The following is a 12,543-nucleotide window of genomic DNA, read 5'->3' as shown; positions in this document are numbered from 1 at the left end:
CTCAGTTTATCTTAAAAATTACGAAATGATCTAATAACCATGTAATGGATACTTTTGTAAATATAATTGAGCTTAAACTTTTCGATAGGTTAAAAGAAATTTTATGGGTGTGAACCAAATATCACTTCAGTTTATTTATACATATATAATTTAATTTAATATATATTATCTTACTTTTTGTAAAGCCAAAACTTAAAACATTTTAAGTAGCTGTGAGCTTGCTCTTTCTATGTTTATTTTGATAACAGAATATATGAGCTGTATAGCAAGAACAACTTCCTTTTCTCATAAAGGTTTTCTATACAACATAAATATCTAAACTATGGTGGAATAAGTTTGAATAAGTCTTCCTAAAACAATTTTCTGAATAGGAAAAAAAGGTGGATTCCTCCTGAAATGAAATACACATTTTGTATTTTTTGTTAGTTGAATTTGTTTGGCCAAATGACAGGAGGTACGCCACAAAAATATCATGCTTGTTTCCAGAGCAAAAATTAGGATTTCTTCCTATACATACACACACATATATAGGCATTATATATATACACACATATATATTATAGAAAAATGAGAATGGTGTATTTCCTTGATTTATAAGTGATATTGACATGAATGTTTAAAAAGACAAATGTTCAGAGTTCAGTAACTCTAAAGTAAAATAAAGCAGAACAATTAAAGTTTCCTAGAGGTCACTAAAACCAGACTACAGATTGAATGACTGCATTTCTGCTAAATCCGCAGAGGGAGCAGAGTTAATCTGCGATCTAATATGCAGTGATAAAGAGCCAAAATAAACTCTGTTTTCAGGAATATCCAAATTATAACATGGAGCATTGCAAAATTCAAACTTAAACTCGGGAAAGAACCAACAAAACTGTGGGGTTTTCAAATAAAATTAATAAAAAAAGAAAATTAATGTTTCCCCTATGTATAACAGCTGTGTATATTCATTCAAAATGAAGCCACTGGATCTTAACCTTTGCTCTTTATGTGTTTTGCGTTTCAAGACCACACAGGAGTAAAGTGTAACTAAGCCAATTATTTGTGAACGCTTTTATTGTACATCTGGGAACAAACATGTTAATTGGGTTGTTGCTTCCCAGCATTACACAGCTGTACCATCACTTGATTTTGAGGAAGCAGTGGCTTAGTTCCTTCAGACAGGAATCATTTCCATTCATGTATATCACTACTATGTGTGCCAGGTTTCACAGCCCAAAGAATAGTGGAAACATCTGCACTTAGTTTCTGGATCCTTAGAATTAATGGTCTGAATCATAGTTTCCTAAATGGCATTCTAGCCTCTTTAAATACTAAGTGGAACTCAAGAGATATAGGTCTTTGGTCATTTATGTCCTAGGTGCCATGGGGAAGGACACAGATCTCTTTCAGCATCAGATACCCTGAGCCTTAAATGAGATAACTGGACGATGCAGTCTCAAATATCTTAAGTTTAATGTTCTCCCGAGAAGAAGAATTGCATGATTGAGTTCTTCTAAGAACTATAAAAGAAATAATTTTCATGATTGATAACAACTGGTACCTCCAAGCTTATTCTCCATATAAAGATATTGGTCATTCTGAAATTTTATGAAATTTTGTAATATTTCATATATTGGGGAAAGAACTTTTTTAAAAAACCTGATTGGTTATGCCATTAAAGTCTACTAGTGATTTCTTTAAAGAGCAAAAGGGGAAAAATTGAAACAGCATATATCTCCAATCTTGCTTCAAAATCCAGAAGAATATTTGAGATGCGTGAGAAAGGGAATCAGCAGCAATCACTTTGTCACCAGCACCCGGCTTGCAGGAAGCACCCAGAGTAGGTGTTTGATGGATCCACCAAATAAATAGTCAGCTTGTTTATTAATGACCTGATTATGACCATAGTTTGGGATTCTGAAGAAGTCGGTTTATGAAATCTTTTTGTTATGGGTCAAAATCTACCCATGAATGAGCCCCTAGCTTTTGTGGAGAAGTGAGCTGTTGTAGTCCTTGTGGTAGGAAAGTGCCCGTCATAGGGAGAAAAGGGAGAGAAGGTAGTGAAAAGGAGGCTATCATGATTTCTTCTCTCTCCTTTTCTTTCTGCCTCTTACATTGTATGTGCTAGCCTACAAATCAAATTAAGAAAATATTTTATGCAAATTTTGAATTAAAGTAATTGACCCCAAATTTTAACATTGAGAAACAGTCTCTTAATAGCCCTGCCTTTCCTATAGAATTACTGAGAAAACTAAATAATGGGTGGAAATTTCAAAAAGGCCAAGAGGATAGTTATTCATATTCAGTATTCAAATGCTACTAAGTTGACCAATAGCTGTAATTTTTCCACAGATTATTTACATCTTCTCAAAAGGAAAAATGTATAAGGAGATATTTTAAGCAGGTGAGTCTCCTGAACCACTTTCCTTCCATATGCTTTCCCTTCCTCTAGACATTCCACAAAAATTATTAAGGGCCTGACGTGCTAGGTACCATGTTAGGCTCAGGGAATGCAATGATGAGATAAAGAGACACTGTCCTGCCCTCATAGAGGTTACTGTATATGAGAGAAGATTGTCAATCGTAAATAAGCAATAATGATGAAATGTGATTCATGCCAGGATAGGGTAGTATAGAGACCTCAGTAGCCCCAGTAACACAGATGCCTCTTCCCTTTTCTGTCAATTTGTCATATAGAAGTTACTCAATAAATATGTATTGAATTACACATTTGAGCAGCTGAGACTGAATGAAAACAATCATCCTTGAAGAAGAAAGGGAAGCAGATAGTTTAAATATTTTTTAAATGCTGATAGCTTCACAGATTGCCAAGTACCTTGGTGAAAGGGCCTTATTGCAAGATACTCAACCACCAATCTCTACTCACAGGAACGAAAATCTCTACAGCATTTTGTGAGTTGTTGAAAGATGGAGCAAGTGCTCAAGAGAGATGAGAAGATCCGGTACAGGAAAGACAAAATTTACTTCAGCCCAAGCTGTGCAGCAGTGAGGTAGCTTTTGCCCATAAGTTCTCCAAAAATATACATTTTGGTTTCATTATTTCAATATGAGGAAGTTACAGGCAAAGGATGCCCTACTTTGGGAAAATAGGTGTAGAGGCACATGCAGAGTATGATCTTGCACAAAGATTTTTTTTTCTTATTTTGGTCTAGAGACAGAAAATAGGACGGGGAAAATCTCATGAAATGGTACGGAGATTTGTTGGAAATTTGTGACCCATCCTGTCTGGGTTGCTTTCATTAAGTCTTGTCCATAACTGTGCTTGCTCTGATAAACTGACAAAACAAGTAACTTCCACATGTAGGATGGTTCGTAAATTCAAGGTATTGAATGCATGTTTATTTTAAAATCCTGATTTATCTCTTTCTGACAGCACACCCCACAATTCCATCTGGCTTCTTGCTACATTAGAGAGCAATCATGAATGTCAAGTTTTGATGGGCATCAGGAGGACCATTCTCCATAGTCCACAGTCCATGTGGGTCTTTCTGATATGACTGATTGTGGCACAGAGCCATTCTTCATATAAAGGTTAATTGCTTCAGCAATCATCTATTACTGAATGGTTGAGTGTGACTCCACATTTTTGACTCCTACTTTAAGCAAGCAGTTCCTGCGTTAGGTTAATTTATTTCCCCCCTCTCTTTTTAACTAGTATATATTTATTTTACTTTTATCTTTTATATTTAGGGAAAATGTTTCCTCTTGCCAATCTAGGTGAGATTTGAGCAAGGCCTTCATAAGTCATAAAGAACAGGTTGGATGGACCAAAGAATTTATGTGAGCTTTTCTCTCATCAGTAACTCAGAGAAAATATTCTTATGGCAAGGTTACAAATCACTGTGGTCAAGGAAACAAGGGAAATGTTGTATGGCTTGTTGTCAGCTCTGTCTTTAAATGCTGACACCACTCTGAGTGAGCCAACACTGTAAGGTTATTTTCCAAATTTAATTCTCTTAAAAGCACCGTTGAGTTGGACTAGATCCTGATGAAATGCAAGAAGTTAAGCAAAACTAGAGAACTGCATACAAATTATTTTCAGCTCATTTAGAAAGGCCGGAGGGTGAGCACAGGGGCAAACTTACTTTAGAAAAGAGAAAAGAGGTCTTTTAGGGTTTCCCTGGTGGCGGAGTGGTTGAGAATCTGCCTGCCAATGCAGGGGACACGGGTTCAAGAGGCGGTCTGGGAAGGTCTCACATGCCACGGAGCAACTAGGCCTGTGAGCCACAACTACTGAACCTGCGCGTCTGGAGCCTGTGCTCCACAACAAGAGAGGCCGCCATAGTGAGAGGCCCACACACCGCCGTGAAGAGTGGCCCCCGCTTGCTGCAACTAGAGAAAGCCCTCGCACAGAAACGAAGACCCAACACAGCCAAAATAAATAAATAAAATTAAAAGAAAAGCAACTTGTTTAAAAAAAAAAAGAAAAGAGGTCTTTTACATAAGACTGCTCTTGATGAAATACCTTAGGGCCAAGGTTAGAATTTTTCAACTTGCTTTGCAAAAACAAAACAAAACAAAATGTCTCTGTGTTCTCTTGAAGTAACTGTTCGGTAGCTAGAAAAGGAATTTTTAATTTACCATTTTCATATGAAGTGGCTTTGAGCTAGAAGAAGCATCTGTTGAGAACATAGGAATATTACATTTAAAAAGAGTGAATACAATAAAGCTTTAGATTCAGAAAGTATTAAATATTTTGCATCTAGACAATCTATAGCTGTGCATGGAAGAGAAAGAAAAGAAGTTACTCACATTCACACAGGAGAACAGACAAAACAGGAACAATAGAACCCAGTTCTCCCATCATTAAATACTTGACTATACGATCTTTTAAATATGCTTGTGCTTTAAAACTTGGAGAAAGCTTCCAATGAATCTGTTGTATAACATTACTTAATTCCCAAAGCTAAATATATCTATCAGTTTTACCAGAATTCAGGCAAGAGAACATCTAGCTACCTTTCAGCAACTTAGGAAAAAAATCTGTTTAATTATTTTCTTTTAATATGTAGTTACCACTGGAAAAGTGCAAAGCACTGCATTATTAACTATCATACATTTCCATGATAGATGAACATTTTTATTTTTGGCAAGTTTTTACATAATTTATATAGTTGGGGTCTGGTTCCTCCCAAATTCCTTCTCCCACCAGGTCTCCTGTGGCAGGTCAACAATCAATTTTTGCTCACAGTCTTAATATTTTGACGTAATTAAGAATGCAAAACATCTGGGGTTATTGATGAGTTCATATATTGCAAAGCAATGGGTTTTCTCCTGAGGAGGTTTTTTTTTTTCATTATTTATAAAATATGAATCACTTGCTCTGAAAGGATAGAGCACCAGTTATTTAACTTCAAGATACTGAGTATATAAACCAGAGCACCTTCCACTGTGCCGCCACACTCACGGTTAAAGTAAAAGAGTACAGAGTATCAACTGTCAAAGTCAATTGTGTGGATCTTAGAACGCATTTCAGAGCTACTGAATGTAGGCCACAGTTTTTGCTCACTGCTTTTTCTTAAATTTCGTAGGAAGATGTTTCTAATGGGCATATTGTTTTCACCCCCCGAAATGCTTTCAACACTGCAAATCTACCTGGCACCTGGATGCAGTGAGACTTTAACCTAATGTTGATTCACAACATAGAAACACTGTATTATTTTACCTTTACCTCCCTTCCTCTCTCCTATGCATTATTTACATGGAAAATTCAAGGCAAAACATGATTTTACCGCTCTTGTTCTTTTCTCTAAAACCGCTAAAACAAAACCTTCTGTCAGCTAATCTCATACTCAGAACTTTGAACTCATTGTTTTGTTCCATACGCACAGCTTAATTCAGATGGAATATTATGGAAAATGGTCTTAAGCGATTCCTAGTTTTTTATAAGAAAGTAAACTTTGGTATTTTGATAAAGGTGCTCAGTATAAATTAAAAGGGAGGCTTTTTTTTTCATTTTTTGAAAAAGCTAATGTTGCCACTGAAATCAAGGAACTTGCCTCTGTCCTCTGCCTTGTTCAAATCCAAAATATGATGCAATGCCAGCTAAGGTGTCACAGGTTAAGTTCAATACTGTATATTTAAAATAGGTCATTTTGTGAGTGAATATCTTTGTGCTGTTCCATAGGTCATTTTGTGAGTGAATATTTTGTGTTGTTCCAATGAATAGCTTAGAGGCAGAGAAGTAAAGTTGACAAGAAGGTGGATTTTGAGTTTTTATTAGAAATAAATATCTAGAAATTAGAATTGTTTAGCATTATGTGCCTACTCCCTACAAACTAAAGTGATTAAAAGAAAAGCTTAAAAATGTCAGCAACGTGAAAGAGGGAGACAGGAACATCTCCTAAGGTCCTTTTCAGCTCTCACGTATCTGCATTTCTCATTAGCACATTCAGCTCAATTTTCTTTCTCTTCTCTTGGTTTCTCCAGCTCTTTCTTCTTCAGAGCTCTGTCACAGGCCATCTGCTCCCTTGTGTTACTCGTATTACAAGTTACAGGTGATTAGCTTCAGGTTACTTTTTACTTTTTTGTAATCACGGTGTGCAACATATAAGCTGTGTATATTTCTTCCTAATTCTACTTTTCCTTACTCCTGTGTGGTGGGCCATTTGACCAATAATGATGTACATGAACAGAGTCAAGGGTTCCGTGAAGCAGGTGCTGGAATTTTCAAATATGACCTTATTATTATTATTATTATATGTATATATTTGAGGTGATATTGGGGGTGGATTAGTTGTTTCCTTGAAATTTTGAAGGAAATCAGTAGAAAACTAACATTAATAAATATACTTTCAGAAATCTAATTTTTAAGGTAATAGTTATTAGATTTGAATATGTGTATGTGTTTATATAGCAAGAGTCATAGGATGGCTAGTCTAGAAAGGACCTTAGAAGGCTTTTATTTCAGCCCTATCATTTTACACATGAGGATACTGAGATCCATGGAGGGGTTTGACCTTACTCTATGTAACAGGCAGAGTTAGAAAGAAAGCTGACTCTACAGCCGATTTATTTCTCTTAATCTCTATCCCATTATAGTCTGGGTTGGAAAAACATAAATTGAAAATGCTCTGACAGAAGCTGGACAACTAGATGATGGGTTCTTGTAGGACTGTAAATGGAATCCCAGCACAGGTTGGAAGGTTAGACTCCTATAGAACCTCCAAGGTGTACATTCCAATTCCAAGATTTTATTCATCTACATTTGGAAATAAATTGCGATTAAGCGGAAGAAAGAGATGAAAAAGTTCCATAAAGGTAGCATGCTGAAATTTCTGAACCTCTTTATTCAAATAAGAGCAAAGCAAAATCACTAATTTTCCATCTCTACGTTTGGCAATATTCCCTACTTAGAAAAATAAACCATTAACCCTTCCTATACTCCATTATCTCTTAAAATTTTACATGTTATTAAACAATTGGTAACGTAAGAGGTATGAAGTGGACTCCATTTCATTGGCATAATATGGCCACAAGAATATAGGTTGCCAAAAATCACTTCCATTCAATTGATGAAGCAAAGGAACAAGAGGTCTGCCTACAAAAGTAGCATCTGGCAGGCATTCAGGGAAATTAGCAACAAAAGAAAAAGAACACATAATCCCCTGCTATTAAAAAAACAAGATTAAAAGTATTACACTATAAATGAAAACCTCAGTACCACTTATTGGCAACATTAGGAACACTTTCAATTATGTTTAGAATCAAATGTGATTGCCAAACATTTTTAAATACCAAGGTTGAATTACCTGAGAGGGAATTTGAATATCTTTACAGTAACTTGTAGGCATATTATAGATTCTTGAATGTTGAAGTGGGGTAGAATTGATAATTTCCTACCTGATTCCCTAATTTCCCTAGCTACCTCATATACCACTAATTCCTACAAGTCCAGTTTGCAAGCCAGATCCTACAAGCTTTATGCAATGGCATTAATGAATGAAATACTTCAGTTGTGAACCTTGAAGTGACTCTTTAATGAGGGTCAGAATGACCACAGAATCCAGGTGTCCCTGGTTCAATTGTGAAAAGAGATGAAGAAGCAGAAATTTTCATTAGAAGCTCAATAAGAGACTGAATGTGGAATGAAAATAGGAAAGAGCCTTTCTTCTCCAGAAACCAAGATGTCAATAATGCCCTTCCTTCCTTCATTCAATATGCATTATTTGATCATCTACTATATACCATGTACTGTCTTAGGTACTGAGGATACAAGAGGTTGGCCTATGACCAAAAGGTAATGACAGTGTATAGAGTCTAGACCCAGGGGAAGAAGCAGCAGGATAAAAAGAAATGATAACGAGAATATAAGAGGGATTGTGCATCAGTATGTGAAAAGTTAACTGTTTAATGTGATAGTAGGTCTCACATTACTGTTTATAATTTGTACTAAGAAATGTGACAAATAATAAGTAGTAGGTACTTTGAATTCTGGTATACAAAAGTAAAATGTGTGATGTGAAACGCTCTTCTTTTTATCTTTCCCACAATGAAGAATTTGTTCCTGATGTGAAAGCCATCCTGGCAGCATGGGAGTTAATTTAGACCAATGAATGACAACAGTCCATTCTTCTGCCTGCAACTTCAAAAAGTATAATATGAGAACAGTTCAACTTATGGTGTTCATCTTCAGATTTGTTGGCAGGCATTGTCATTACATACAGAGAAACATATCTGTATATACTTGGCCTCTAACCAGACAATTGCTAAAGTGTGGTATATATAAAGCACTATGGGAACACAAACCCCATGGCAAACAAACACTCTCCCTAGAGGGCATTTTCAAATCTTCACAGAGAAAGTAACATTTGAACTGGGTGTGGATACGTGGGATTTCATAAGGCAGAAAAGAAAGCAATGGGCATTCCAGATGGAACCACAGGTACAGAATCAACATGAAGAAGAAAGGATTACTTGAAAAATGCATTCGCTTTCACACTGTAACTTTGCAGAGGCAACTCCTGTTCCCACTTTCTTGTAAGGAGAGACTGGCGTTTCTTCATATTTTTGTTTAATTTATCAAGTACAAATTTATCAAGGACCTATCGTGTACCAAGTAATATGTTAGATTTTAAAGAAGACAGAAGAAATGTTGGCCATGCATTTCCCATCAAGAAGCAAGCCATTTAAATGCAAAGAGAAGTTCTGGTGTAATGGAAAGATTATAGGCTTTGGAATTAGAGGGAAGTCAGATTGAGTCCCACTTCAGCTACTTCCTGGCGGTATGACCCTGTGTGAGTAATTTCAAAGACAAGACTTAACTTCCTCATCAATACAATAGGCATCCCAAAACTTAACATTTCAGGGTTGTTGTGGAGATAAGAGTAAAATGGTATAGAATGTTTGGCACATAGTTGATACTCAAAAACAAACAAAAACAAAACAACACCAAAAACTGCCCCCTATTCTAATCATTCTCAGGAAAGAATTGAATAATAGCATAAGATGGTACATAATTCTCCAATAACAATGTTAAAAAAGAGAGAAATATTTAAATATATCTACCACACACTTCCAACTCTACCTTTCAATAACTCTCATTTATTCAGTGTTCTTTCTGTGATGTAGTCGGTCACATATAACAGTGAAAAGTCCTCCAGAAAACCACAAAGGACCAAGGAAACCAAATAGGAAAAATGAAGAGATCAAAATAACATAATAGAGTCTGATCCAAAATTTTGAGAAGCTAAAAGATGCTAAGAAAATACAAGGTGATAGAAAATTAAGTGCTCTACAAAATTTAAGGAGACCAGTAGGGATCTCTTGAAGGAGGCATAATCATTTAGAAAACATGTCGAAACAGCTCAAAAAACAAAAACTACCTCCTTGATATTTGGACTTTCAATATGAGGACTCAGGTCATTTTTCAATTCAATTCTGAAAAATTCTCAGATGATATCTTGTTTTATCTTTTAGTCATGGTAATTATTACTATTATGTGTGTATATCTTACTGTTTGTGTTAAAAAACAAAACTGAGTAAATGTGAAGGTTTAAAAAAAGAAAAAGAGATGGCACATAATTTAGAGCCACAATGAATGGCAGCTATATAAAAGCCTGGCTCCGGCAGATTGGGGCAATCATTGAAGAGTTCACTGAAGGGGCATAATATGGAATGCTTTACATAAATGTTATTTGGAAGGGTATGATAAAAAAAAAAATAAAGAAAGAAAATTCCTTTTAGGAGAAGACATATGTTTCAGGGTTCATTTTAGAAGGATAAAGTGTCTAGAAATGGCTTCTGTCTTGGGGCTCAGAGAACCAGGGGAAAATAGTTTAGGGTTAGTGGGTAATGAGATACACTGGATAAAACACATCATATTATGAAGAACCTTGAAAACCAGTGTAAAGATCTTGGATATTAATCCAAAAAGTGTAGGGCATTACTGAAGGTTTCTAGACATATACCTATCCTGGAGGCACGATGAGGACCACATAAGAGAGTAGAATGCATAACTGGATTGTCCTTTTCCCAAGACCTCACATCAACTCATAAGGGCCACCCCTCACCTCTCCATCTGAAATAGCCTCTCCCTTTCTACAAAATCATACTGTGTAGAAATTACCTTGCCTATTTACTTATTCATTTTAAACTGTTTCCGATTCACACGAGGCTTTAAGCTCCATGAGAAGAGAGACACTGGTACTTTGAGTTACTGCAATATTTCCAGCACTTGGACCTTGGAACAGTATCTGACACAGCAAGCTTGTGTTCCCTCTTTCTTCTCCTCTCTCTCTACACACGCGTGCGCGCACACACACACACACAGGTGCACGGGGTAAAATGTACATATTTGCCTGGAAGGATAAAAATTAGAAACCTGTGCAACAGCACAGTTAGGAGCTGGTGAAGGCTTACAGTAGAATGCTGGCAATGCGTACGGTAAGGAAGGAACAAATAAGACATGTTCATGTCACCTCTGTAGAACTATTTTGTCAAAAATAATTTTTCATGACAAACACTAAATTCATATAATTCAATGAGTATCTAAATTTGCCAAATCATGACCTCTGTCACAAATTCATTTATCTGCACTGAAATAGGCTACCCTCTATCTCTCACAGGAGTTCACAAATGCCAGCTCTCTGGTCACTCATATGTCGTGCTTCTGTTAAGATATCTTCCTCTGGATAATCACACTTTTCAAGGCCTGCTGTGAAAATAAATATACACTAGCTAATGTTTAATGACAATCCATTTTTCTACTTGGCATTATAGGGTGGAGTTTTCACATTATCTTTTCTATCAGGGTAGTTACTGTGTAACTGAATATTTATTTCCCCTAAAGCTATTAATAAAAATCCTTCTCCTACAAGGACAAAATAACTGCACTTTAGTCTGTTTTAATTGACATAAGACCTTCGGGGGCAGATAGGAGGTAAAGAGAAAGGGGAAGGAATTCATCAGATATAAATTCAAAGAATGAGGGACCATTCTGTTTCTGGATTATTGTTAAATCCTTGGAATCTTGCAATTTTCCTAGGACATAAATATTAGTTGAGTACATTTTTCCATCGAATAGCTACTATATTAAGAAACTGAAGAATAGAGAAAACAATCACTTGCCCTGGGTGTAGGCAATCTAATCTCTTAACTACATCAAACAGGGAGCCTGAGCTGGAGAGAGGGAAGACAAACTTACGCATTCTCCTCCCTCTCTTTTGGTGTCAACTCTGCCTACATATCTCCAAATGCACATTACTCACTGTCTGTCCTCACTCTCTTATTCTGGAGCCTAAGATAAACCATGAGGTTTGGGCCAGAATCTCTGAAGAATCATAACTAAATGCATAAGAACATCTGAAGAAGCATAGGGAAGTGTGGAAATACTTCTGACTGTGATGGAAAAACAAGAAAATAAGGCTGCTGAAGGAGAACATTGACAGGTAGCCTGGAGCAATACTCAGAAAAAAAAAAAATCTCTTCCAGTTTAAGAAATCAGGATATTTTCTATTTCTCTTCCACATTTTATAGCAGGCCGGCTAGGATTAGTAATGCATGTATGACACTTGTAAAAAAGCAGTAAGCAACAACACACCAAAAGAGAGGAAGTTCTATGGGTAACATTTTTTGTGTGTAATTAAAATTTACCCTTCCCTAGTGGCACAGCGGTTAAGAATCCGCCTGCCAATGCAGGGGACACAGGTTTGAGTCCTGATCAGGGAAGATGCCACATGCCACGGCGCAACTAAGCCCATGAGCCACAACTACTGAGCCCGCATGCCACAACTACTGAAGCACATGCACCTAGAGTCCATGCTCCGCAACAAGAGAAGCCGCCACAAGGAGAAGCCCGTGCACCACAACGAAGAGTAGCCTCTGCTCGCTGCAGCTAGAGAAGGCCCATGCACAGCAACAAAGACCCAAGCAGCCCAAAATAAATAAATAAATAGATAAATGTACTTAAAAAAAATGTACCCTTAGTTCATTACCACTCAGCGATACTATTTTGAACAGCTGTGCAAATTAAGTGTTGGACCTAGGTAGACACAGAAGCTGACACTCACTTGTGCAGAAGGGAGTGGAGTCAGAAGTGGA

This window comes from Phocoena phocoena, chromosome 6 (assembly GCF_963924675.1).
Source record: "Phocoena phocoena chromosome 6, mPhoPho1.1, whole genome shotgun sequence".
Classification (NCBI taxonomy): Eukaryota; Metazoa; Chordata; class Mammalia; order Artiodactyla; family Phocoenidae; genus Phocoena; species Phocoena phocoena.
The sequence above is the reverse complement of the archived record's forward strand: the minus strand, read 5'-3'. Positions refer to the sequence as shown.